At 38.3% G+C, this 26486-nt stretch overlaps 1 long non-coding RNA gene across 8 annotated transcripts; it reads left to right on the top strand.

The window, feature by feature from the left end:
- The first annotated feature begins 488 nt into the window (after positions 1–488).
- On the top strand, positions 489–24253 carry LOC116502842. Of its 8 annotated transcripts, none has more exons than XR_004254603.1 (7): positions 489–1487; positions 1585–1710; positions 2605–2636; positions 3378–3551; positions 12424–12598; positions 13263–13353; positions 20155–24253. It is a non-coding gene; the product is annotated as an uncharacterized LOC116502842 (long non-coding RNA). The 8 variants fall into 8 exon arrangements; XR_004254604.1 differs by lacking the exon at positions 13263–13353 and adding an exon at positions 2933–3085; XR_004254602.1 differs by lacking the exon at positions 13263–13353.
- Positions 24254–26486: the final 2233 nt, after the last annotated feature.

Raw genomic sequence — 26486 nt, 5'->3', positions numbered from 1 at the left:
TTGGACATTCTCTTAAACCGGATTAAAATGAGCCAAGATGGAGTGGAACAGAATAGGAAATCAACCCTACCCACCCACCCAACCTCCCTCCTCTCTCGCCTACATTAGACATATAGGCGCGTACATATACGTACGCTACTTAAACACACACCAGACAGATACCCTTCTCCCTCGGTCCCCGTTAATAAGGACGACTTTAAAGTTAAGCGACGCAATGGATCGAAGGAAGGGGCTCCCACCCTTCTCCGGCCTCACCACCACTCGGCAGCAAGAGGCTCGGTCCTTAATGGCGGGAAGTGGAGTGGGGAGGGGGCGAGAAGGCATTACTGACAGGGTGGAGGGTGACCTCTACAGAAAAAAAAGCAACTCGGCCGCCGCTTCAGCCGTGCATCGTCCTTTCGAGAGGGACAGAGCCTAAAAGTAGAAACCATTCCTTCCCCCCCCCGGCCCACACCTAAGGGGGGGGGAGAGCGAGAGACACCCTTACCGTATCCAGTGTGGGCGCTGGAGTCCTCCTAGCCGCCAACTTCCATGGCTCCAGCAGGCAGCGAAGCCAAATAAACACTTGGTGGGGACTGGAAGGAAGCAGAGTTACAGGGGCGACGGGATTGGGTGTGGGTGGGGGTGGGGGGTGAAAAGCAGCGCCCCTTTGCAGATGAGGAGGTAAGCAGCGGCCCCCTCCCTTTCCTCCCCACACGCACACACTTGACAGGCGGACCCGCTCTCTCTCTCTCTCTCTCTCTCACACACACACACACAACGCCACCGCAGCCCCTCACCTGCTCCTCTCCCACCCGCCCCCGCTCGCGTGCAGCACACACACACTTCTGCCTCAGCGATTAATTAAAGTCACACTTTCTCTCTCTCCCTCCTTCCCCAGGTCTCTCCCGCCTTCCCCTGCCAGGGCGTCCCGCCCTCCCTTCTTCCCCTCCTCCTCCCCCTCCTTCTCTTTTTCTTCCTCCTCCTCCTCTTCCTCCTCCCCCCCCCGCCAGCCACTCCGTCTGCGCTCAGCTCTACGGTTTGTGCCCCAGCCACAAAATGGAGGACGACGACGGTGCTAGCAGCAGCCGCAGCCACAGCAGCCTCCGCCTCCTCCTCTCTCCCCCCCTCCCTCCCTCCCCAGACCAGGGAAAGAGAGCAGAGACGCTGCAGAGCGGGGAGCGCGCGCCACGGAGGGAGCGCGCGAGCGTACGGGGCTCGCGCATTGCGGGGCAAGCCGAGGGGGAAACGGTGCAACCTTTGACTGAGAACAGCACTGCAACCCCCGGCAGGGCCTCCTTCTCTCTCTCCCCCCCCCCCATCTTTCTAGAAACGTGCCGCTTGCCGCTAACAGTTTCTTTTTCCTTCTTCCTATCTTAATTTCTTTTTTTTTCGGTTTCTTATCTTTCCCGCTGCAGCCCACGGTTTATTTTTATTTATTTTTTTTGCTTTGGTTTTTATAAGCAGCATGTTGATTTAGGACGTCAAGCCCTCTGCGTTTTTAAAAGGTAACTGCGATGGGTGACAGGCAGCCTTCGCGTATTTCACTTATGGGGAAATCCTAATCAACCTGGTGAAACTATTTTTTTTTTTAAAAAAAATCAGGTCTGGGCTGTTCAAAGGGGGCGAAAAAGAGCGAACGAGGGACGACGAAAACAGGCAACAAACCTTCAGAGAGGATTGAAGGGACAGCGCTGACGCGTTAAGCCGAGATGACAGGAAAAGATTTAGGTATTTCCTAGAAAATAACACTTTTTAGAATTGTAAATGCGGGGTGCCACCTTATGTATGCGTTATTAGGGAAAAAAAACAATCTACTTAAACAGGTGATATTTTTTTGGGGGGAGTGTATGTCTATAAATTGTATGGCTATAGAGTCAGTAGACAATAATTGGCTATTGAGGAGCAGGCCTCCTCATTACATGTCTCATTTTGAAACGTTTCAATATTAATATAGGTTAGCAAAAAAAAATCAAGTTCTGCATTAGCTAATGGTTTATACACCTCACTTGTAGGATGTATGAGTCCAATGAAAACAGACTGGAAGAAGACTTGCATGATGAATTTCTGTACATATAATTATCAATTTGGTATCTGCGGTATTTTTTCATGCAGTGTCCCCATGCAGACACATACTTCTAGAAATATACACACATACATACACACATACATGTGTATGTGTGTGTGTTTGATTCAATTAAATTTTGTTTAATTCAATTTAAGGTACACAGCGCATAAGTGTTGTGCCAACATGAACAGTACTGTTTTGAACCTAGAATGACTATGTCAGCTGTCCCAAGTTTTGAAAAGCCAGTGGTGATCTTGAGTTTAATTTGAGTTAGCATTAATAGTTCTGTTCTGCATGTAAAATACAGCTTGGCTGCTTGAATGAATCCATGCTTGAATTTATTTTTTTTAGTTTGGAGTTGGTTTTTTTTAAAATAGAAAAACAGCCTAGTCAGTTCAATAGCAGGATTTGACATACCATGCGTTTGTAGGTTAGATCAGATAGGGTTAGACAGATGGGTGTCATGTACAGAATGCAGGGGCAAAGATGTAGTTTCTAAGCACTAGGAGAAAGGATTGAAGGATCCATGTTCATCACCTGCTTCTACTTTTGTGCAGTTTGAAGACTACTTGCATTGTCTGCTTACCTGGTAAGCAAATTTTACCTGATAAATAATTACTGCTGTTTTTATTTATTTATTTATTGCTTATTAAAAATTAGACGGTGAGTTATACTTCATGTTTGTGTTGTTGTTTTTTATAGCTGATAGCCTGCAAGTACAAAACAGGTAAACAGAAGTAAAACATAAGCATGCCTTTTAAACTAAAAATCTCCATGGCACTTCCCAAATGTTTGCTCATTGCTACCTCTTGAATCCTTTGAACCAGGATATTCTAAACAATTTCTCAAGCATATTTAACGAACGGAATCTCCTATTTTTTTTAGCATTCTTTCTTGCTACCCATGCAAGGAAACAATAATGACATTCATCCAATCATGAGGCAGAGATGCAAGTCACTATTCACTATCATTTCCTCGCTTCCCAACTTTATACACATCTGTGTGTCTTCAAAAATGGAAGCTATTCATACATAGTAGGTTCGTAATAGATGCCAGGGAAATTGTATGCCAAAGTCTCTATGGGGAGGAGAGGGGATGTAATGTCAAGCTAATTTGTTGGCTGAAAACTTGTCATGCTGCTGAAGAAGCATTGGCATTGAAATCTGCTCTAATTTGAGCATATGAAAAGTTATGGAGAAGGAAATGGGTCATTTAAAATAGCCCATAATGTCCAGCTGGCCAGCTATCCTGGCAGAGCAACACACTGTCTTTCTTCAAGGAAGTAAGATCTCTAACCAATTGTTGTGATGGCATTCTCCCCATTCCCAAGGAAAAGGAGAGAAAAAGAAAATGGAAGAATTGCCTGAAGATCATCTAGCTGAGCCTCTACATAGGGATCCTTCTCTTGCGGAGTGCAGATTTGATCAGATAGGAAAAGAACCTTCCAGTCCCAGAGTTTCCCAGAGTGAACCAATACCAAAGAAAAGAAGGAAAAATTTTCCAGGTACAGAATGGAGATGGATGAGTATTGTAAAGTTGGGAATATTCTGATTTACACGATAAACCATCCACCAGCTTATTTTGCAAGTTAGAAATTTAGAAATGCAAGTTAAAATGACAAAAAGAATGTGCCCACCTGAGCTGTGAATTTGTGAGGCGTTTGTTCCAAATTGTGGTCAATTTGGATTTCCTTTGAGGAGATGGCACCATTGCTAAAAGATTTCGTTAATGGCCAAAATATCCTAGTAACTTTCATGTAAAAATATTTGCTGGAAAATACAGGCAATCCTCAACTTACAACCACAATTGATCCCAACATTTCTGTTGCTCAATGAGACATTTGTTAAATGAGTTTTGCCCCATTTTACAACCTTTATTGCCACAGTTAAGTGAATCACTGCAGTTAAGTTAGTAATACAGTTGTTAAGTGAATCATATCTCCCCATTGACTTTGCTTGTCAGAAGGTTGCAAAAGGTTACCCACTACATTACCCCAAGACATTGCAATTGTCATAAATATAAGTCAGTTGCCAAGCATCTGAATTTTGATCATGTAACCATGGGATGCTACGACAGTCGTAGGTGTGAAAAACTCATAAGTCCCTTTTTCAGTGCCATTGTAGCTGAACAGTCACTAAATGAATTGTAAGTCAAGGAGTACCTGTATTGGCAGGTATGCCCTCAATTTGTAGTATAAAAATGCAAATCCCAAGGGAAAATGGGAAATATCACCCTGATCTAGATGATAGAGGATTTTTAAAAGATTATTCCTGTTTGAGAAGAAGAAAAGTTTGTTAGTGTGTTGGAATCCCATTCAAAATGAATGAGCTTCCTTCTTGGTAAGATGAGTCTTGGTGTAGTTCATGCAGCAAAATTAGAAAGAAATTTATGATAACAATTGGCAAGCTCAAATAAAAATGTATGTCCTTGATAGCCTACAACTTAAAGAAGGTAAACAAAGATAAAATATAGGACACTTACAAATGCATAGCATTTCTCATATTCAACTCTTGACTCATTGATGATTTTTGTTCATTGTCATCTCTTTTAAAGAAAGCTCTCAAAACTATATATTCAGTCTTGGTGTATCCATTTGCTTTTCGTTTGAGGAAATACCGTAGCCCTTATAGTTCCATATGGATAAATCAAAAGCGGTCTCTTTAGTGCACCATAAGGGTTGTTGTACTTACAAAGGTGTTGAAATATGGACACGAGGCAAATGGGAACATTTTTCCAATAAACTACTACAAAAAATCCACAATTTGCATGAAAAATATATTTCAAAAATCCTATGAAAACTGAGAAACGGTATGTTACACTGCCGCATATCCAAATTTCTCATAATGATAGTCAAAGGCAATTAATATTTGTTGTGTTGTGTCATGCAACTAAAAACATCAACTTCCCTTGATTCATTGAAAGGGCTAGTCATATACTCAAAATAGTCATGGAAATAAGTAGATGACATATGTTGACGTATCCTTCAACATTTTCATTTCTAATAATTTTCTAAGCCAAAACTTCCCGACAGGTCACATGTTTGACAGCAGCACCTGCCAGCTGTTTGGATGGAAAAGGACAGAGATTTTGAGGAGTAGGAGGATGACACCTGAGTAATGAGAGAGTGACAGAGGCTGATGGGAGTATTAAAATAGGTGGAGTTCCTGATGAAGAAATAATGAGTCAGCATTTCACATCATTGCTCCTGTTTTTGGTGAAATCCAGCTTCAATTGTTTGGATCTCACTTAGGAGATGACAATGTTGAAATAGCATTCCAACATCTACACTACTTCTGATTGATACCAGGATAACAGCTTGATCTTATTACTATATTAATTATCATTCAACCAGAAACTTTCTGACCATCTTTATATAAATATTGATAGCAAAATGAGAATTTGGACGCCTATGTGTAGTGGCCATTGGACTACGGAGAGGTCCTCTAAAACAATGTGTCCAACCTTTCTGGCTCAGTGGACTGGTGGAGGTGGTAGAGGAGATAATTCATTTTGAATTCTGCTCAGAATATTAAGGCACAATGCAGTTATGTGTACACGTGTGCTGTATGATTGCACAACCTAAAATGAAACTTAATTTCTTTGCTTAATTATATGCTGTATTAACAGGCTACATCACCTCACCACAAAATTAACTTAGTTGACCTCTTTTCTAAGATGAGCTGTTTCCTTTCTTGAGGCTGCCTTATTGTTTCTCATATAGTCCTGTTTCTTTATTCATTCAACAGGTTTTTTGTAACTGACTTGTCCAATCAACTAATTTTCTGAGAGATGCACATTTTTGGAAAGAATGTCGTTAAAAAATGTGCTTTATTCAATTAAATAGACTCCACCCAATGAAAGATTTACTGTTAGGACTTATTTTGTACAACTTCTTTGTCCTTAGTAGTCTTACATTATGCAGGGACATCTGAAGCATGGTATGTTATAAGTACGCATGAGAATTCAATTATTTTTTGATTAGCTTTGCAGTTTGGGTAGTAGCTTCAGTGAAAAAGTTTCCCACATACAAATTGTCCTTTTAATATGTGTGTATAGGAAGTGATGACACCAATCTTGTTACAATCACACTGAAATTTCATGGCTTTTTCCCACATGAGTAATATGCAAAATAGGCCTCTTCTAATTCATTATTTTCAAAACTTCCCTTCCTTTTCACTTTTCTATTTCCACATTAGTATTCTGTACCTCCTCCATGTTTATATACTTTTTCTCAGTCTCATCTACCTCAGTTCCTCCTGTCTTCAAGTTCAATTTTTCTGCATGCAGCAGCAACCACACAGACACTTTTTATTGAACAGGTGGGCTGACTAGCAACAGGAAATACAAAGTAAATGTCAAACCATAATAGTAGTTAAACAGAAATAATAAATGAACAAGAAGAATAGCATAATTATAGTAACTTTAAAGTAAATGAATGAAATCACAAACCAATCTGCAGATATACTCTGTATGTCTGTCTGGTGTATTTCCATACATTTCAATGATGGTGGAAAGTCACCAAAGAAAAGGCTAGATGGGCTTTTTAGTAAACTATTTTTCAGAAAAGAAGTACCCATGAAAAAGCCTTTCAGATAACTTCCTAATGCACTAAAGATGACAGAAAAGTACCTCCTGATTAAATTTAAATATTACGGACTTAGAAGAGGATTCACTATGTCAAATAAACTGGTCTCCAGATTGGTAGAGCTTTGTAGATTACATCAGAACTATTGTTGATACTGCTGTTAATTAATGAAACTATGTCATGGTTGGACATTACCATGCAGTTGTCTAAGAATAAACATGTTCCAGGTTAACAGCATTTATTGTACATTTATTACTGGTGCTACATTTAGTAAAGGTGAACTGTAAAATGGAACTGCTTGCCAGAGTTTCCACAAAAATTGTTCAAATTCAATGAAGTTTATAAACAGCAATGTATGAAACTATATCTAAAATTATATCTAATAGTGACTCTGATATTTTTTTGAAGTCTGATTGACCAACAATTTCAAGAAGAAATAATTCTTGGTTACTGTCAATATTTATTTCCTGAATCCTAGTGAAGATACACTGAAAAGAAAACTCTCACCCCAGACATGCATATATACAGAGGCTGTTTATCAGTACAATCTTTTGACATACTGTATTTGCTTGCCTGCTCCATGGCACAAGAGCAACAATGATTGATGGTGATAACTAACTTCTGGTTAAGTAGCAGTGTAGATTCTCCTCTCCCTGCTACCTGATATTACTGTATGAATTGTGATGAAATTATTATAGCAAAAAGAGAAAAACTATAATGATGCTGTGGTTGTTTTTATGCTCCCTTTCCTGTAGTTTGAATAATGATTTTCTTAAATAATTATTTTAAAAACACTTTTTCTTAATCGTTACTTCTTAATGGTAACCATTTACAGTGCTATTTTTTTCCACCTTGCATAGTTTTGAAAGATTTTTTAAAAATTGCTACAATTTTGCTTATCTGTTTTATTAAGCTTATGTGCCCTTCTGAGTGGCTTATAATAATATAGGCTACTCAGACATTGAAAAACAATCGTAACATATACATCTGTTCCCCCTTTACATCGCAAAAGTCTGCTAAAATAAATAATTCTTGATGACTTTATGAAATCTATCAAAGTTATAACCCATTTCATGTGAGGAAGAAATCTATTTCAAAGAAGATAGTTTGAGAAGCTCTGACATAGGGAATCCTTACAGATAGCATTTTTGAAGGATGAGAACCTGGAGGAAACCTTACATTACTGACTTCAAAGGACAAGGGATATAACATCGGGTAGAGGCCTTTCTACCCTGAACCCATGAAGGGATTTACATACACCAACTACACTCAGAAAAAAATTGGTAATCATTGCAGCCCTCAAAGTAAAGGTGTTAACATGGGCAAATTGCATTCTGGATCATAAGTTCTGGGTGGTCTTCAAATTTAGCCCCATCTACAGCACATCTGAGTAATCTAAATGGGAAATAAGGCATTAGTGAATGTGAGCAAGGCCATTCAGTGCAGAAAAGGTCATAACCAGTGAATAAGGAACTATGAAAAACCCCTCATAGCAGCAGCTCCATCTGTTGTTCAAACAGAAGCTATGAAGCGGGAGGATTCCAGATTACAACTCCACCAGTCCAAAACTGAAGATGGGATTAGAGGACTTTTCCACTCAAAACCACTTTGATTTACTGGGTTTGAATTTGAGCAATCCAGACTCTCACAGCCACCAGGCACTGGAACAAAATCTTCACTGTGTCTCCTGTTTAGACAGGAGTCAAGGTACACAGCCAAATGTCTTTTATAGATAGGATGATAACTTTGACAGATCTACGAAAGAATTTTCACCTAAAGGGGGCTAATACATCATTCCAACCCATCCATTACTTATTCAGTCAATGGCAGAAATTCACTTCCACAAACACGGTGCATCATAGATTGCAGGTGATTACTCTTGCTTGGAACATGCTACATTATACATCAGCTGTACAATGGATAGTTATTTGAAAATAGTAAATAACTTCTGTACATTCCTAATTATGCCCAGGAAGTCAAAATGATTAGTTTTAAGAGGTATTTTTAATTGTATGGGGATATTAAAAGGAGTATAGAAACTAGATATTCTCTGAGGGTTCTTTGGTGCTCTCTGAGTGCTAGACTGTTATCTAATTTGGGTAGTGAAACATTTGCAAGAAAACAATCAAATTCAGAGAGCTCCAAGGAATCTTCATTTCAACACTGAGTTACAAATATTCTCCTTTATTGATATTCTAAATCAGTGGTCCCAACCTTTCCAGCTGCGCAGATCAGTGGTGGTGGGGATGGGATGGTTTCACATGTGCACCCTCCACTTGTTCAAATGGAGCTTTGCACATTCACATGCTCACCCGCCACTTGCATGGCCTGATTCCCAAAGGTTGACCAGTATCAGTCTCTGGATTATGGGTTGAATACCCCTGCTCTGAACTATGACACTGGTCATAAAAAATAAAAGGAAATAATGAACACAAGTTAAAAGTGGAAATACAAATCAGTGAAGCCAATATTATGCTTTATAATTCAGAAAATTTCCCACTGACTGTTTTTGTCTCCAATGTCTGAAGATTCTCAGTCATCCAGGTCATTGTTGTCCCAAAGGTGCTTTTTCAAGACGCAACTGGACTTTCTGTTTTTTCTTTGAAGATGTTTTACTTCTCATCCAAGAAGCTTTTTCAGAGCTGCAGAAGCTTCGTAGATGAGAAGCAATACATCTTCAAAGAAAAACAAGAAAGTCCAGTTGCCTCTGGAAAAAGCACTTTTGGGTTTTAACAATTCTTCCCAGTTAATAAGGCATTGCTAATCTGTGAGGTCATAAAACTGATTTAAAGACAAAAGTAATCATTTAACTGTTGCACACTCCTTTTAATATAGCAACCAAAAGATTATTTCTGGGAAACTCTTATTACCTTGTGAGTTTGTCTGCAAATCACAGTAGCTACAGCCTTTCTTTAATAACAGACTTGATAAATGAAGTTCTGTAATTAGGTTTCTGTTTGACACAACTGTTGAATTGTATTTAATTTTTTTTATACAAGTTTCCAATTTTATTCATTCCTCCTATAGTAAAGCAAATGCTTGCAAGCTGCTCTGGTTTCTCCTTGAAACTATTTTTCAACTCAGATGCAGTGGTCAGTAATAGTGGTTAAACTACTTTCTTCTAATTATAGTTCACTTCCATTCCTTCTTTGAAAATTAACACCATACTCATCCACAAATTTTAAAAAGATTTTTTTAAATGGGTGCTTTCAGATCCTTTTAATTATCCTTTCTGGATGCAGAATCATTAGTTTTTTTGGCAGCTTCAAATGTGCTACTGAAAACAATCCCATCTCATATATTTTTGCCAAGTTATCAGACATAGAACTTTCTTTACATCCAAGTTTTTCTTTCATAGCAGTGAAGTTACAGTTGAAAGGATTTAGTACTCTCAGTGTAATTAGAATAAGAAAAGAAGTTCAACTTATCTGATTGAATATTCCAAAAGCTTTATTTGTGGATGGCCATATTTTTCACAAGAGGGTGAACCTATCAGTTGGATAATATTTTAACTAACTGGTATTTTAAAAGGCTGGTTTCTAATATTTTCACTTTCAAAGAAATCTGAATATTCCTTTACCTATTCAGAATCACTAAGCAGAGTTGACTATTTAAACAGCAATGAATCAAACTATTCTGATTGCTGAAAGTTTTATTTTGTCTGAAATCATGTCTTTTTTAATATATGTTCTATCAAAGTGTTGACAAATCTTTTCGGCGTGCACATGCACAATAGTCTTCTGATTTCTGGTGCACATGCACATAAAGACCAGCTGGCCAGCACACATGCATATGCTGGAAACTGGAAGCTCAGCTTCCTGGCACACGCATGTGCACTAGGGACACTGCTCTTCTGATTCCTGATGCTCCCACATGCGTAAAGACCAGCCAGCCAGTGCACATGTGCATGCCGGAACCTGGAGGAGCAACGGGAGACGGCTGGCATGCTTGGAGAGATGGCTTTCTGTGCCACTTCCAGCATGTGTGCCATAGGTTCGCCATCACGGTTTTATCATATAACTAATCAATTAGTTTGTCAAGTTTTAAATATATGTTGAATAGAATTGAATATATTTCTGGAGTTATATTTTGAACGCTTAATGAGCAAAGCTCTAAAATAGTAAACCATTCTCACTGATCCTTAAATTTGTTTTTATTGTTTCTCATAGAAAACTGAAGTACTGTAATTGCAATAACCACCTTCATTACTTCTAATTGCTCACATCATTAGTCAGTCCTGAATACAATTAACAAACAACTAAATATTTAATTGCTTCAGCAATATGCTGTCTATAGTATATTTTATTTTCTATAACTTCATTGTACATTTTTTCCCTGAAGGGTTTATCCTTTGTACTTTTAAAAAAGGTTAATTTTCACTTTTTTTGCTGCAAAAAATAATCTGATCCATTTTATGGACGTGACTTTGCATGTAGGGTTCTCCCCTCCCCTCTGCCCTTAGCCTTTTTTCAACTGCCTGTTTCCTGTCAGCTTATCCTGTCATTAGAAATGCTGAGTCAGAGCTTACAACACGGCATTTCCTCCATACAAAACAAAATGCAACATCTCCACCAAGTGAATACTCTGACATTCCTGTGATTTGCAAACATATCTCTGCAAATGGTCAAACAATGACATTTTTGGATATGATTTAGAGGTACCTAAATCAGCTGATATGTAAAGAGGAAAGTATTAATTAAATTATTTATTTGTCCAATTTATGCAGCCACCCATCTCTATGAGTTAATTTTCAGTTGAGTTATATGTTTTCTTTCTAAAACAACTGATAGACAATGAACAGTTAGATTCAGCATTTTCAACTCTTGAAGAAATTATTTGTCCTTTGATAGTAGTTATACAATTACATTTATTCTAGCAAAGGAAGCGAAGAAGATTTATTTTAAAGTCACAACAGAGGCAGTAATAGAGCCGAATAAGGGCCTGCATTTAAGAGCCAAGGTAAACACTGAGTTTTTAAAGCTGTACCTGTGCCAGAAACAGTTTACCAATCTTATCAGAGTGGATCACAAAATCACAGGGTTTAAGGTGCAAAAGACTGGGCTGACTTTATGATCACTTCAAAAATAGGTCTGTAAAGATTGATCTTTTGTCTTTCTCAAGCATTTCTCATAGAAGTATTAATGCGTCTAGCAACATTTATGATCACCAGCTGCTCCTGAATGTCTACAGTGGAGGCAAGAAGAGCAAATGATGGCATAGGTTTATTGTGCAGCAGATCTCATGGTATCATCACAGCTGTCATCATGCAAGAACTTAATTGGGTCATTTGCAGGAAGACATCAGGGGACCCAAGTTATATTGGCACCGTGGCTTGTTTCAGAGGCCTGTGATATTCAGGCTTCTTTCTGAGTCTTTTCCAGCAGTCACTTTGCCTAGCGTTTTTTTCTGCCCTAAATTATTTGTTTAAAAAAGGAGAGCAAGGTGGAGAAAACGTAGGATCTTTTACCTATGTAGAGGCTTACATATTTGTATCTGCAGTTTCTGTGATTGAATTAAAATTATTAGAGGAGAATTTTCTTACCAGTCAGAACATTTTATTAATTGCTGGAGGACCATTGAAAACCTGGGTTTTTGGCATGCCTATTTGAAATAGCCACAGAAAAAATAAAAATTAAATCCTTGGTAGATGGAAACAGTATCAAGAAAAGAGCTAGTTTCTGCTGTATTTAATATTGTAACTTCTACAATATTTTTTTCTTTGATAAGTAGATTATAAATGTTAAAAAACCTTCAGGCTTTAAAAGTGTCTGTTTTTAATCTTCTATCCAAGGTACTGGACTATTGGCAGCATCATTTGACTTCTTAAAGACAAAGTCTTTTATTTGTGACAAATAAGCGATGAAAAAAAACCCTTTGTATCAACAAGAAGCATTTGTGCTAAGACTCCTGATGGTGCTACAAAACTCTGGATGTCCTTTTAGAGACAGAAAATATTTATTTTGATGGTTAGTGTTTTTATTTATTTTATTTATTTATTTTTTATTTTTTTATTTATTGCACATTTATAGGCCGCCCTTTTCCCTGAGGGGACTCAGGGCGGCTTACAATCAAAGGGAAAGGGGGTGTAGGACAATACAAAAAGAGATGTGAACAAAAGTAAATTAAACAGTAAAACTCAACATTCACTCGGCATTCGGGAGGGGCGAAAGTAAACTTATCCCCAGGCCTGACGGGCTAGCCAGTTCTTGAGGGCTGTGCGGAAGGCCTGGACGGTGGTGAGGGTACGAATCTCCACGGGGAGATTGTTCCATAGTTTTGAACTATATGCTACTCTTTCCCAACTATATTTTCCCCAATCTTGAAATATTTTCTCTTGCCTAGGTCAGTCATTGCTTTTGTGTTTTTTTCTTTGTAAATAAATTGTTATCCTTTTGAACTGTAATTCTTGGGTGAGTTAATCATTTCCCTTTGCTGCTGTAAAGATAATGAAAACCTTTTTTTTTTGTGAAAATTGGAGAATGTGAGCTAATTAGATAATCCCTATTTGAAAATTAGGAAGATCAATTGCATAAATCAGAAAAAGCTACAGTGCATATGTCTGCTATACATGTACCATACTTTTCTGAAAACATGTCTTAAATCTGTTTTGAAACTTTTTGCCTCCAAAAGAATTTATATATCCATAAGAACATAGAATTCCCAGAAAGACCATTGGAATCAAGTTTTACAATGACAGAGATTCAGGAAATCTGCTGATTGGGTAATGCCTACATTTTCCAGATTTATTATTTTTAACAAACATTTCTTCATGTGCTAAAGTTTTATCAAATTACATTCTGGAAGACTGAGTTGGAAAATTCCATCATCATGTGCTTTATCACTATATCTAATAAGCATTATAATATATAAACATTTAATTATAAAATATTAAAAGTAATAGCTAAGTGATAATCAGGAGGATTTCATTATGTGTCTCTCTCTAGCACTGGCCAATATGTTTCTGTAGACTTGGTGCTCACAGTTGTTATGGATGCTATGACATTCTAAAATGACACCAAAGTATCAGTTTACGTAGGGTATCCATCATCTCATCTGACATGTTAAATGAAACTTGATTATTTTTCTTTTAGTGACAATAATCCCAAAGTGGGATATTTATATTATCAAAACATGGAAGGTTTTCTCTAGTTCCCTAGAATAAAATTTAGGACATTTCCAAGGGATTATAAATAATATTCAAAAGAAGTTAACATACTATTTCAGAATAGGACTGGGAAAGAGTAGCATATAGTTCAAAAATTAGATAATATATAAGAAGCAAGAAACAAGTGTATTTTGGGGGGGGGTAGAGAACTGATTCATTTAATTAAGTAGTATAATTTTTCTAAGATCATCTTTAGATGTAGAATCATAGGCACACAAATTAAATGCATTGAAATGTTATGAAAACATCTGGTATCAACATGTAGAAATGAAAAAAAACGTAATACAAAACAACTTCTTGTTGGGTAAATGATAGATTGGAAGAAAATGTAAAATCCAATCTCAATCAGTCTTCAGCCACTACACCCTTTTTAATGATTTTTTAAGATCCCAGAAAGAGGTTCTGAGAAGAGATCTACTTCAAGACTACACTGTAATTGGTTTAATAAAGAAAAACTGTATCTATAAAGCCTATTTTCAAAACATACGGACTTTAGTTAATATGACCTTGTATTCAGACCCAGCACTTTTTGCAATATTATTAAATTGATAATTATTTAATTGCTATTTAATTGTTACTGTTGGAAGCAAAGAAAAAAATGTTCAACTGTTAGTCTTGCTAATACAATTTAAATATGGGCGGAATTCCAGAAAAATTGGAGGAGAGCCATCCTGCTCTTTTTGTGAAAAACCTAATATGTGAACTATTAACTTTGCAAGGAAGGTTATCGGCTAGTTATCAAAAGAACGTACTGAGTTCCACCTCTCCTTTTCAAACAGTTCAGCTTTTCCATTTATTCTAAAGTTTCTCATATGTATTGTAAGATAAAACTGGGAGAAATAGACTCTAAAGCTTTTATTGGGAAAGAATAAAAGTTCTAAAATATGTTCTTTCCTGATTACACCATGTAAGTTAAACAAGACAGGAAAAAAAAACTTTTCACCAGCAAGAATGGCTCATGACGAGATCTTCAGCATTTCAGTAGTAGCCCAGCTGTGTATATGTGTAAATTTGCAGGCAGGTAGTGATATTGCAGATGAAAACTATTATTATTATTTCAAGCTTTGTCTGAAGAGAACTAAAGCTTCCCATGTTTTGTTAATGGCTCTTTTCAGTTTTAGACTGTCAATGTATGTTTATCTCAAGTTCATAATTAGATATATATTTGGGGTCTTTTTTAAAGTTTATTTTAAAACGTTTAAAGAATAAAATAAACAAATCCACGCACACAGACAAATGAGAAGAGACAAGGGTACCAGAGGTGAGTTGCTGCCGGTTCGACCCGGTTCGACCAAATCGGTAGTGCCCCGGTGCAGCTGAGAGCAAACCAGTATGATGGCTCTTTTGGCCCGCCTACCCGCGCTCTATGCCTGTTTTTATGGCAAAAGGCAAATTGCACACAAGCACACAGTGTGCAGCGCCTGTGCGAGCACTGACAATCAGCTGTTGTTACAGGTGTGGTGGATTGTGGAAGTGCATACACCGTGAGTCAGGCACACGCGTGAACAGCGAATTGATGGTGACGATAAGTGAAACCACTGATGGGTACATAGAAAACAAAACATAAGTAAATAACAGGACATATGATAAGACAATCTTGCCTTTTGCTTCAGCTTCAAAATCCTTTTATTCTGGAGACAATTATTGTAAGAAATGTGTAATTATGTATGCAGATATAGCATATCCAGAAATAGACAAACAACATAGCAAGAATTATCTGGTGAAGCCGAAAATTTGCCATGCCTGATTTCTTGATTGCCAGAAGAATAAACAACTTTAAGTTTTTAAGACAAGTGACAGAAACTGAAACACTTATAGTGAACCTAGGATCACCTACAGATCATATATAAAAATTGCTATTAACATATGACTTAGAAACAGAACAAGTTAAATGGTGTATGACAAAATGGATGCATAATTTTAAAGAAACAATTACAGTACAATAATGGGAAGACTTGTAGAAAATTCAATAATATTTATTCCAATCTATAATTTAAGAGAATATATAAAATGTTTTACAGATGGTATAGGTAGTCATTGGTTAAATCAGTGACTATTAGAAGCTATAACAAGATTGAATAATGAGATTTGTAGTTGTAGTTGTCACATCATACCTGATGTCATATGACAACCAGTGTGCATGATCACGTGATCACCATTTGTGGCCTTCACAGCCAGCTCCCCCCCCCTCAAAAAAGGGGGAGGGAAGCTAGCAGGAAGTAGCAAATCACAGTTAATGATTACAGCTGCAACTCATAAAGTTGGGCACAGTCACTTGATTTTTCACTTTATGACACTTAATGGACTTGCTAGTCCCAAGTGGTTTGCAGTCAGTAAGTGAGGACTCCTTGTATATTATCCTATCCATAATTACAAAAATAGACAGAAAGAAGAAACGCTTCCTACTGCTTGCTTAGGAAGTTTATTACCATCTGCTTTACTATGAATGTTTAGTAATGCAAATACTAAAATGCTCTATATGATATAATGTTAGAATACTATATATTAATGCTATAAAATACTAACAATACAACTATGTGGAAATGTTAGAATAATCATTGTATTTACAAGGTTAGAAACTCCAGTGTTATCATGATCTTATACAGTATGTTGGTCATGGATTTGGGACCCAACTGGCATGTTGATGTAACTTGAAATTGCTGATATTTGTATAATTCAAGCACTGCAAGAGTTATGTGATTATTTAGAAGTGATTTGTCACCAAAACTGTAAATCAGAATAAAGAAGTAGACGTGATATGTTAACAAGGACATGCATTACTATGTGTTCAGTGAACCAGGAGAAGCCAGCTTTTCAGCCACTTAGTTGTCATGGTCTTTATCTTGAACTTCCTTTTCTTGAGAAGCATATATTGCTACACCAGGTAAGTGGGAGAACATAGTATTGAAAAAAAGGAGGGAGGGAGGGAGGGAGAGAGAGAGAGAGAGAGAGAGAGAGAGAGATGAAACAAATAAGTGTAGATTGTCTTAATCATGATTTATTTAATCACAGTTTTTTTTAAATAAGCCACAATTGGGTTGAGTTTCAGGATGTTGCCTCCGGGGATGTGGACAAGGCTATGCGAGCTGTGAGTTCCTCCACCTGTATACTGGACCCGTGTCCCTCTTGGCTGACTGCCAACAGCAGAGAGGTGACACGAGGCTGGATCCAGGCGGTTGTTACCGCCTCTCTTCGGGAGGGACACCTCCCCACCGCGCTTAAGGCGGCGGTGGTGAGGCCCCTCCTGAAGAAACCGTCCTTGGATCCAGCAGTTCTTAACAACTATCGTCCAGTCTCCAACCTCCCCTTTGTGGGGAAGGTTGTCGAGAAGGTGGTGGCCTTACAGCTTCAGCGTACCTTGGAGGAAGCTAACTATCTTGACCCCTTCCAGTCTGGCTTCAGGCCCGGTTACAGCACTGAAACCGCTTTGGTCGCATTGACCGATGATCTCTGGAGAGCCAGAGATGGAGGCTATGCGTCCATCCTGGTTCTCCTTGACCTCTCAGCGGCTTTCGATACCATCGACCATGGTATCCTTCTGCGACGACTGCGGGAGGTGGGGGTGGGCGGCACTGTTTTACAGTGGTTCTCCTCCTACCTCTCGGACAGGTCGCAGTCGGTGTTGGTGGGGAGGGAGAGATCGTCCCCGAGGCCCCTAACCTGTGGGGTGCCGCAGGGCTCGGTTCTGTCCCCCCTGCTATTTAACATTTACATGAAACCGCTGGGCGAGATCATTCGGAGGCACGGGATTAAGTACCATCAATACGCGGACGATACACAGCTGTATCTGTCCGCCCCGTGCCAACTCAATGAAGCGGTGGACGTGATGAACCGGGGCCTTGAGGCTGTTAAAGACTGGATGAGAGCTAACAAACTGGTGCTCAACCCGGAAAAGACCGAGTGGCTGTTGTGTTTTCCTCCCAAAAATTCGGCTAACGTTCCACCAATCAGGCTGGGGGGGCAAAATTTATACCCCTCAGACAGGGTCCGCAACTTGGGAGTCCTCCTGGACCCACAGCTGAGTTTTGACCACCATCTGTCGGCTGTGACCAGGGGGGCATTTACCCAGGTTCGCCTGGTGCGCCAGTTGCGGCCCTACCTGAACCGGGAGGCTCTCACAACAGTCACTCGAGCCCTTGTGATCTCTAGGCTGGAATACTGCAATGTGCTCTACATGGGGCTGCCCTTGAAGAGCATCCGGCGACTTCAGCTAGTCCAGAACGCGGCCGCGCGAGTGATCATGGGCGCACCACGGTTCGCCCATATAACACCGATCCTCCGTGAGCTGCGCTGGCTACCTGTTGATCGTCGGGTGCACTTCAAGGTCCTACTTACCACCTATAAAGCGCTCCATGGTAGTGGATCTGGCTTTTTGAGAGACCGCCTTCTGCCAATTACCTCCCTGCGTCCCATCAGATCGCACAGGGAAGGCCTCCTCCGAATTCCATCCGCCAGTCAGTGCCGACTGGCGACTACGCGGAGGAGAGCCTTCTCAGTTGCAGCTCCGACGCTATGGAACACCCTCCCCGTGGAGATCCGTACCCTCACCACAGTCCAGGCCTTCCGCACAGCCCTCAAGATCTGGCTATCCCGTCAGGCCTGGGGATAGGATTATTCTCACCCTGCCCGAATGTTGAGCGAATGTTGTGTTTTTATGGTTAATTTTTTTTACTCACGTTTCTTTTCTTATTCAAGTCTTGTCTTGCACTCCCTTCCCCTACTGTTGTAAGCCGCCCTGAGTCCCCTCAGGGAAAAGGGCGGCATATAAATGTTCAATAAAACATAAAACAAACAAAAACAATTGGCTAGGTTTATTCATACAATATGCGGATATAAAGGGAATAATGTTTTGGTTTAAAGTGACATTTTCACTTAGTCAAAGTTTATGCTACAGGATATTTAAATTGAGTCATGATATTATAAAGGCTAATTATTTACTGGACCTCATATGCCACTCCAATCCAGGAGAACTCTGAGCTTTTTAATACCCAGAAGGATATCAGAGCTGAGCAATTACTCTTTTGCCATGAAATTGTTTTGAAGCCAGATGAACAGAGGAGGGAATAAGATCTTAGCAGGCATGCTTTTTAACCCAGAAATCCCTATTTGCCAATTTCCAGAGACAGGATAGTATTTCAGAGTGCTGAAGACATCTGGAAGAGGAATCAGGGTGTGTAAAGGCATCTCATTTTTGTCTTTAGAAAACCTTTTGTTGTAGCTAGAAATTGCAAGCGATAGGGTAGCAATGAAGAATGCCTGCCCATTGGGAAGTAAAGTTTCTGTCAATAGAGCTGGGCTAGTTTTGAAGAAATTCTGGGCATTTTGCCAGGAAAATACAGAGTTAAAAGACTTGGAAGCAGTGGTGCAGCAAATAGCGGAAGGGAAGACAGGATGCAATTAGGAATGCAAAAAAAAAAAAAAAATCAAAATTAAAATTAAACTAATGAATAAAGGAGGGTCCCTATCATTTGCTCCACTATGACATGAAACTTTTCCTCAATGGTTTATGATAAAATTCATGAGACTGGTGTTATATTTTTATTCAGTGATTAAGGTAGCTATAAACAAAATAAATAGTACTTTCCTTAAATCAGCCCATTAGTCCTTTCAGGACTATTCTAAACCCATTCTCTAATTATTTTATCCAAAAACAATGGAGACTGAATCTGAACTATTATTGTTAGCTATTTGGTTGTATAGTATGTACTTTATCACAGAACTAGTCCTATAAGAAATGGAAATTATTGCTCAGATTAGCATTTGAGACACCATCACATTACTCAAAAATCTCCCTTCAGCATTGTCTGTATTTGGAACGGAGCCTATAACAGTACTATACTAGTACTATATCAGGGGTGAAATTCAGCAGGTTCTGACAGGTTCTGGAGAACTGGTAACGGAAATTTTGAGTAGTTCAGAGAACTGGCAAATACCATCTCTGGCTGGCCCCAGAGTGGGGTGGGAATAGAGATTTTGCAATATCCTTCCCCCAGGAGTGGGGAGGAAATGGGGATTTTGCAGTATCCTTCTCCTGCGATGCCCACCAAGCCACACCCACAGAACTGGTAGTAAAAAAAATTGAACTTCACCACTGTACTATATAGTATCTTCCATAACAGAAGTCAGACACTTGATTAGTTTTGCGGTATCCTTCCATATGGTATATTCCAAATCTGTCAAAATTTTATACATGGCCCAAATTTTTCATTCTATCATAAAGAAAAATGGAAAGGTAGTCTTAAAAGAATAACAATTACTAATTTAGATTGTGCATATTTTTAAATGACCTCGTTGGAGAGTAATTCCTAATTTCCTGTAATGGTTTATAAAAACTGCCTCAATTTTTCCTTCCAATAGGTTCTGGATGCAAAGTGATCCACCAGTACAGCAAACCATATTCTCCAATTCCATAACTTGTTCCCAGAAGAAGATTGAAAGCATCTTTAATTTAGACTCATTCCCCTCCCAAACAAACAGGCATCATCTATTGAATATATTTTATGAGTAGAGGCATTCTAAACAATGTTTGTTCAGAAATATGTAGTTGAGCCAAGGTAGGGTAGTTTGGCGATAAATCAAAAGAAAACAAATAGGGTCCTTTACAGACCCCCCCAAAGGTTCAAATGAATAATGTGAAGACCAAGGTTCAATATAGGTTGATAATAATATGCTGCTTGCAGTAATGTTTATCTGACCTTGATGGAATGTTCTGCAGAAGTAAATTCCTGGAATAAGGTACTGAATAATACAGATGAAAATCTCCAGTAACATCACAACATAATAAACTGCCAGGAAGAACTAGCATTTACTGAGTCATAACTGCTTTCTGTATACTTTCTTTATATGCTGAAATAGTTTGTGTAACAATTGGTTTAATAGCTGGTTATTTTCTTTTTATAGAAGCAAGGCATTTTTGCCCTCACCTTTGGGGACTTGGTCCCATAATTTGTATTTCATTTCTTAATTTCCACAATGGCCTCTCCAATGAGGCCAAAGTGTAAAATTCTCCCCAGCAATTTTGACCCAGTTCTTGCGAATTCAGAATGCTCAAACTTACATATCTGCTAACAAGGATGAAAAAAAAAAAACATTCCAATTTATTTACACTAGCAGAGGGACCAAAGGAGCAGAGAGTGACCCTAGTCTCAATATTATATATCAACAAGCTCTACATTTAGTACATTCAGTGGTATTAACAATTCTCAATAGAGCAGATAAATATTCCTCTACTCCTGAAGTTGCCAAAAATATAACCCTCAGATTACACCCTGCAAAATAATAATTCAGACCTCTAATAAGAGCAATATGTTCTCCCAGGTGCCCAAGAGTTAGAAAGGGGCAGAATAGAGAAAAGAGTTAAGCAAAAGTGGGTATCAGAAAAGCAGAAAAAGAAGTATCGCATTCATATTTGACTTCATCCACCACTAACCAGAATCTGACTCTGCCAAATAATGCTGGCAAAGTTCTGCACCTTTGCTGTAGCTCGTGTAGCAGCATCTAATTTGGGGGTGGGGTATTATATCCCACACGTTTACTACAACAGATAAAGAACAACTGAGATGAAGCTCATTATAAACATTCCCCATCTCCCTTTTTCTCCTTCGAACATATATTGTGGCCATGAAAAATAAAAGTGCTACAGTGGATAACTGGTTGGACTAGGATAGTGGAAATCCAAGTTAAATTCTTTTTTAGCCATTGAAAATATTTGAATGGGACAAGGTATTCTGTCTCAACCCAACTTTTATAATTGTGGAGGAAGAATGCAGGAGGAGATGCTATGGACACTATCACAAGAGTTTTCTTTTTTGGGGAGAGATGGAAGTGGGTATAAATCTAACAAATATTTTACAGGTGTTTTTGGAATATGAATGTCTTTTACTCAGCTAGGGTGGCCATAGTTAGGCAATCTGGACAATCAATAGTCATTAATCAAACTGTTGCCATTTCTTATATTTCTTTGCTGCCATCTTGCAGTTATTTGGATCTTTGCAGCCTAGGTATAGTAGGGTGCCTTGACTCTTTAGCTCTTGACAATAAATGCCAGAGGAAGCACATTCTTAATGATAAGTTGCACTCAGAAAAATGGGGCCAGTTGTAGTTTTGCTATATGCTTCATTCAGTTTCCTGTTATTGATAGTTATCAGGAAAAGAGCTTTGGTTCAAGAGAAGTCACCTTTTAAAAAAAGTTTGTTTCCTTGAATAACTAAAATGTAAGGAAGATTATGTTCAGTATTCTGAACTACTAGAAACTACTTATAACCAGCTTCCAAAAACTATCAAGGTACAACTTTTACTTAGATGAATAAAGCTATTGTTAACATAAAACTGATCTCACTTTTTCACAATTATAATAAAGGAAGATGATTAGGATTTGCAAAAGGTTTAATTCTCAAAAAAGGCTGTTTTGAAAGTTCCAGGCTGGGAATGAAATGCCTTGTGTTTTGGAGTTATATACCATGTTGTTTTAACTCTCTGACATTCTGAAATAAGCTTTAAAAATATGCAGGCCAAGGAAACCCGGAGCATTATTATATTCAGTAATAACTACCAGCAAAGAATCCATCCTCACAACCAGTGGCAAAAACTAATTTCAATAAAGAGAAAAGTATCGTCCTAAATGCATACAGAGATGGAGAAATAGTTGTGGACGTAAGAAAAAGGCTGGTAGATAGATTTATGCTGATTTTTTGGAATTTTCAGCTATAGAGAAATTGGTTTTCACAGATTGCAATATGTAACTGTGATAAAAGAAATAAACATTGTCCCTGTTTGTGTGTATTGACTTTCCTTTTCAGATAGTTTGACAGGCGAAAAATATACTTTGTACTTTGTATGTACAGAGACGGTTGCACCAAGGTATGCACAGTCCTCATTGGAATGAAACATTACTTATCTGGACCACACCCCAATGCAGTCTTTCAGAACATAACATTCTTTCAGTGTAGAAGTTTTATTATAAACTACTTGGAAAGTTTTGGCTATTGGGCACTTAAAATTTTTTTATAGAACAGAACAGAACTGACAGACCAGCCCTGCAAAGTTAGTATGATCCAGAGGAGGAAAAATAAACATTCTAGAATTTTCCAGAATGTTGAGTTTTAAAAATTCACCAGTTGGTATGTTGTTGAAGATTTAAGTTGCCAAAGGCAACAATTATGTTGTGTTTGTTGACATTTGCAAACAGACCGAAATATAAAAAAGTGCATGCTAAATGCAACATAAGCATTAGAAATAAGCTTCTGGCCAATAGATAGAGAAATGTTTTTTGCTCTTGTTTTGTTGTTTGTGAACCACATTTGAAGATTGTTTTTAAAAACTAGTTGTTGCTTTATGGGGTTCAGCTCTGATGCTGTTTAAATGGTTTATTTTAAAATCATCCCCTTGACCATTTTTTCTTGAGGTTGATAGGTAGTTGGCATTTAGCACAGACTACTAACCTATCTACTTTGTTACTGTAGATTGCAAAATGAAAAAGCATTGCCCTTTTACCATTTCCAATTTCTCAGCTTTTAAGTTCAGGAAAAAAAACCCAGGTGATGTTTTCTTCTGAACTTAATTATTGTGTAACTCACTGTGGTGAAAAATGGTGACCCTTTAAGCATTTTTGTTGCAGTTAATTATTTGGTGGGTCAAAAAAAATCCCTTCCAGTTCATACTAACTTGAACATTGGATGAAAAGGTAGCTTATCCCAATTCCTACCCTCCCTGTTGCAGTGAGGAGTCAAGGTGCATCAATATGAAAAGAAGAGGCTGTTGTTTGAATAAGACTCGGAAAGTTAGACAAAATTGAAGTATTGAGATTTGCTTTTTTATGGAATGTATAAGCTGACTCTATTTATGCTCAGCCTCTTTATTTGCATTATTTTTGCAAAATATCAGTAAAATTCCACTAAAATCTTTGCAGGGAAATAAAATCAGACCAATGACAAAAAGGTGTAGTAATTGTTCTGCATTTACAATATGTAGATTTATAATTCTATCTTGAACTTTGATTTTTATTGTCATTATCAGTTTTTATTTGCACAGAAAAAAATCTGAGTTAATAATTTCTGATTCTGAACTATGTGGTTTAAAACAGAATGTTTATTCTGGCATTCTCCTATGAAAAACACCAAAATATTTGTAGAAGAGGTATTCTGCAATACAATCTTAAGAATGTTTGGTCAGAAATAAAGTCCATATCATTTAGTAATTTTAGTAATATCATTTAGAATTCTGCGCTAAATTACACTATCATGGTTGAAATACATAGAACTGTAGCTTCAGCTTCATCCTTTTTTTCTGTAGCTGCAGCTAGTTTTTTAAAGTAAAATGTCTTTTTAGAGTGATTTTTCTGTGTTAGTGTTGGCAATTCGTTATATCCTTAGCGATAGCCTAAAAATGCAAATGTATATATTGTTACTGTTATGAATGATGTTAAGAAAGACAATCAGATTAAAATATCTAAAATCCATTGTATCATTGAGTGTAATACATTAATATGGTGTGGGGAAAAAGTATAGATAGAAAGAGAATATATAAAAGAAAAAAAGGAACAATCTCATTGCACCATAGAGTCTTTACTATCAAGATTTGCAACATGTACACACACTAATGATAACTGTCTATGATAAGTGCACCTAACATCATTTTCAGCCTTGGCAGCTAAACATTGAAAAAAAACCTCTTACATCATTACTCATAATTGCTCATAAAAGAAAGATGCGTTTAAACATAATACCATGGAAAAACAACAGCAGTTCTGTTGAACTGCACTTCATCCTGAGCACTTGGTTTTGCAAAAAACATAGAGATAAATATTGAAATAGATGTACAGATGATCTCTAATCTGGTCGCAATCTCCTGTTTTGGTAGTTCTATCCTGAAGACCTGATGGTTGGATTAACAGAGTGTCTTGCTGATAAATGCCAGAGTTGTCTACAATAGCCATTACTTTAAGTGATCTGTTATGACAATTTACTTATGACCAGGGTCACTATTTTTGAAGTGGAGGTGTGAATGCCCATGTGTTATGTTGGTTACTAAAGACAAGAGTTCTGCTGATGTAGTGGCCACCCTGTTGCCCATCAGATTTCTGACTTTTACTACTGGACCTGAACTGACAACAAAAAAATATCTCATAAGTTGGTTGGGGCTTTCAATCTCCATGCTACTGAAGCCAGAGTGGTCCTTGAAGTTGATGATCGCCATGGCAATTTTTTTGTCTCATATTAGTCTCATCAAACATAGATACTTGGACACCTATTAGACATTGCCTTTGCTTCAATGTCTCTGAATACTGAAGAACATGGTGGTTGGATACCACCAAAGCTGACATCAGCCAGAACATAGAAAAACTCAAGCAGTGCAAGATTGGAAGATGTGGAGAGACCTGGCCTTTAGAATTTCCAAGAGTCAAACACTTCTGAATGGACGGCATCATCATCATCATCATGACACTTTCCCATAGTCCGGTCACATCCTGGCTGAGTGCCATGGTGGCTCCCTGTAGCTTCTGCAATGCAGGATCAATTTGAATGATCTACCTAGACATCTCATGGAACTAGATTTCATTTATTCATCAATTCAATTTATATGGTGCCTCACCTCAAATACATTACTCTGGAAAGGTAACAATATTATCTGATTGTTTCCTGCAGGCATTTGGAGAATTTACAGATTTGTGGTTGACAAATCTAACAAATGTCTGATTCATTATTAACATAGTAGACAACCTGAGTCCTTGTCAAAACTACTCCTGGGCCGCTTCTCTCTTTCAACCAATCTTGAGTGGTCCCCAGGTTCACCAAGGCACGGGTGGGTTGCTGCCAGTTTTACTATCAGTTCGCAACCCGCATACAATGCATGTGCTCTGTTCAATGTAAATTGTTCTTTGATCATGTGCAGAACAATTTACAGTGAACTGCACATGCACAGTCACTAAAAACCAAAATGGCAGCAACCCAGTGGTGGTGAGGGAACTGATTCGGGGGCATGGCAGGCCTGAACCTGGGCTGAACCGGGAGCAACCAACCTCTGCACCAAGGTCTCTGGAAATAAAATATAGGAGCAATGTCCAGAGTTCTGGTGGAAACCCCCCCCCCTCTTGTGGCAATAATAGAGGAAAAATGCCTTTCTTCTCCTTTATTGTATTGAAATGTTATTCTCCAATGGTCCAGTTTGGGTGAACAATCCCCCACTGGCAAAGATTCACCATCAAAAGCTGATCACTGTGACTGTGGGTGTAACATCTTGACTTTATATGATGCCATCTTACGAAGTTATTTGAGATTCATTGTAGCCTTTGAGGATATGGTTAGGGGTGTCATTTACAATGTTCTCTTCCACCTGTGGGTTAGATATCTGCACCATCATCTAGCATCATTCTGATTTAAAAGAATATCTGGATAGCAGCGGTCTACAGATATAGTTACCGTATTTTTCAGAGTATAAGATGTACCCTTTTTCCCTCTAAAAGAAGGTGAAAATTTGGGTGTGTCATACACTGAATGTAGCCCCACCCACCCACCGGCCCCAACCCTTTGGCCTCTGCCTCCCAGCAATTTACCTCTTTGCAGCAAATGGGCTTGCTGAGGCTTCAATAACTATAGCAATCCCTGCAGTCTGTAACAGCTGATGATCAGGAGAAATCGAAAGTGAAACTTGCTGTTTGTTCCTCTTGACAAATTGCTGGGAGGCAGATTTTT

This window comes from Thamnophis elegans, chromosome 2, assembly GCF_009769535.1.
Source record: "Thamnophis elegans isolate rThaEle1 chromosome 2, rThaEle1.pri, whole genome shotgun sequence".
NCBI lineage: Eukaryota > Metazoa > Chordata > Lepidosauria > Squamata > Colubridae > Thamnophis > Thamnophis elegans.
This window is presented reverse-complemented; position numbering and strand designations above follow the sequence as displayed.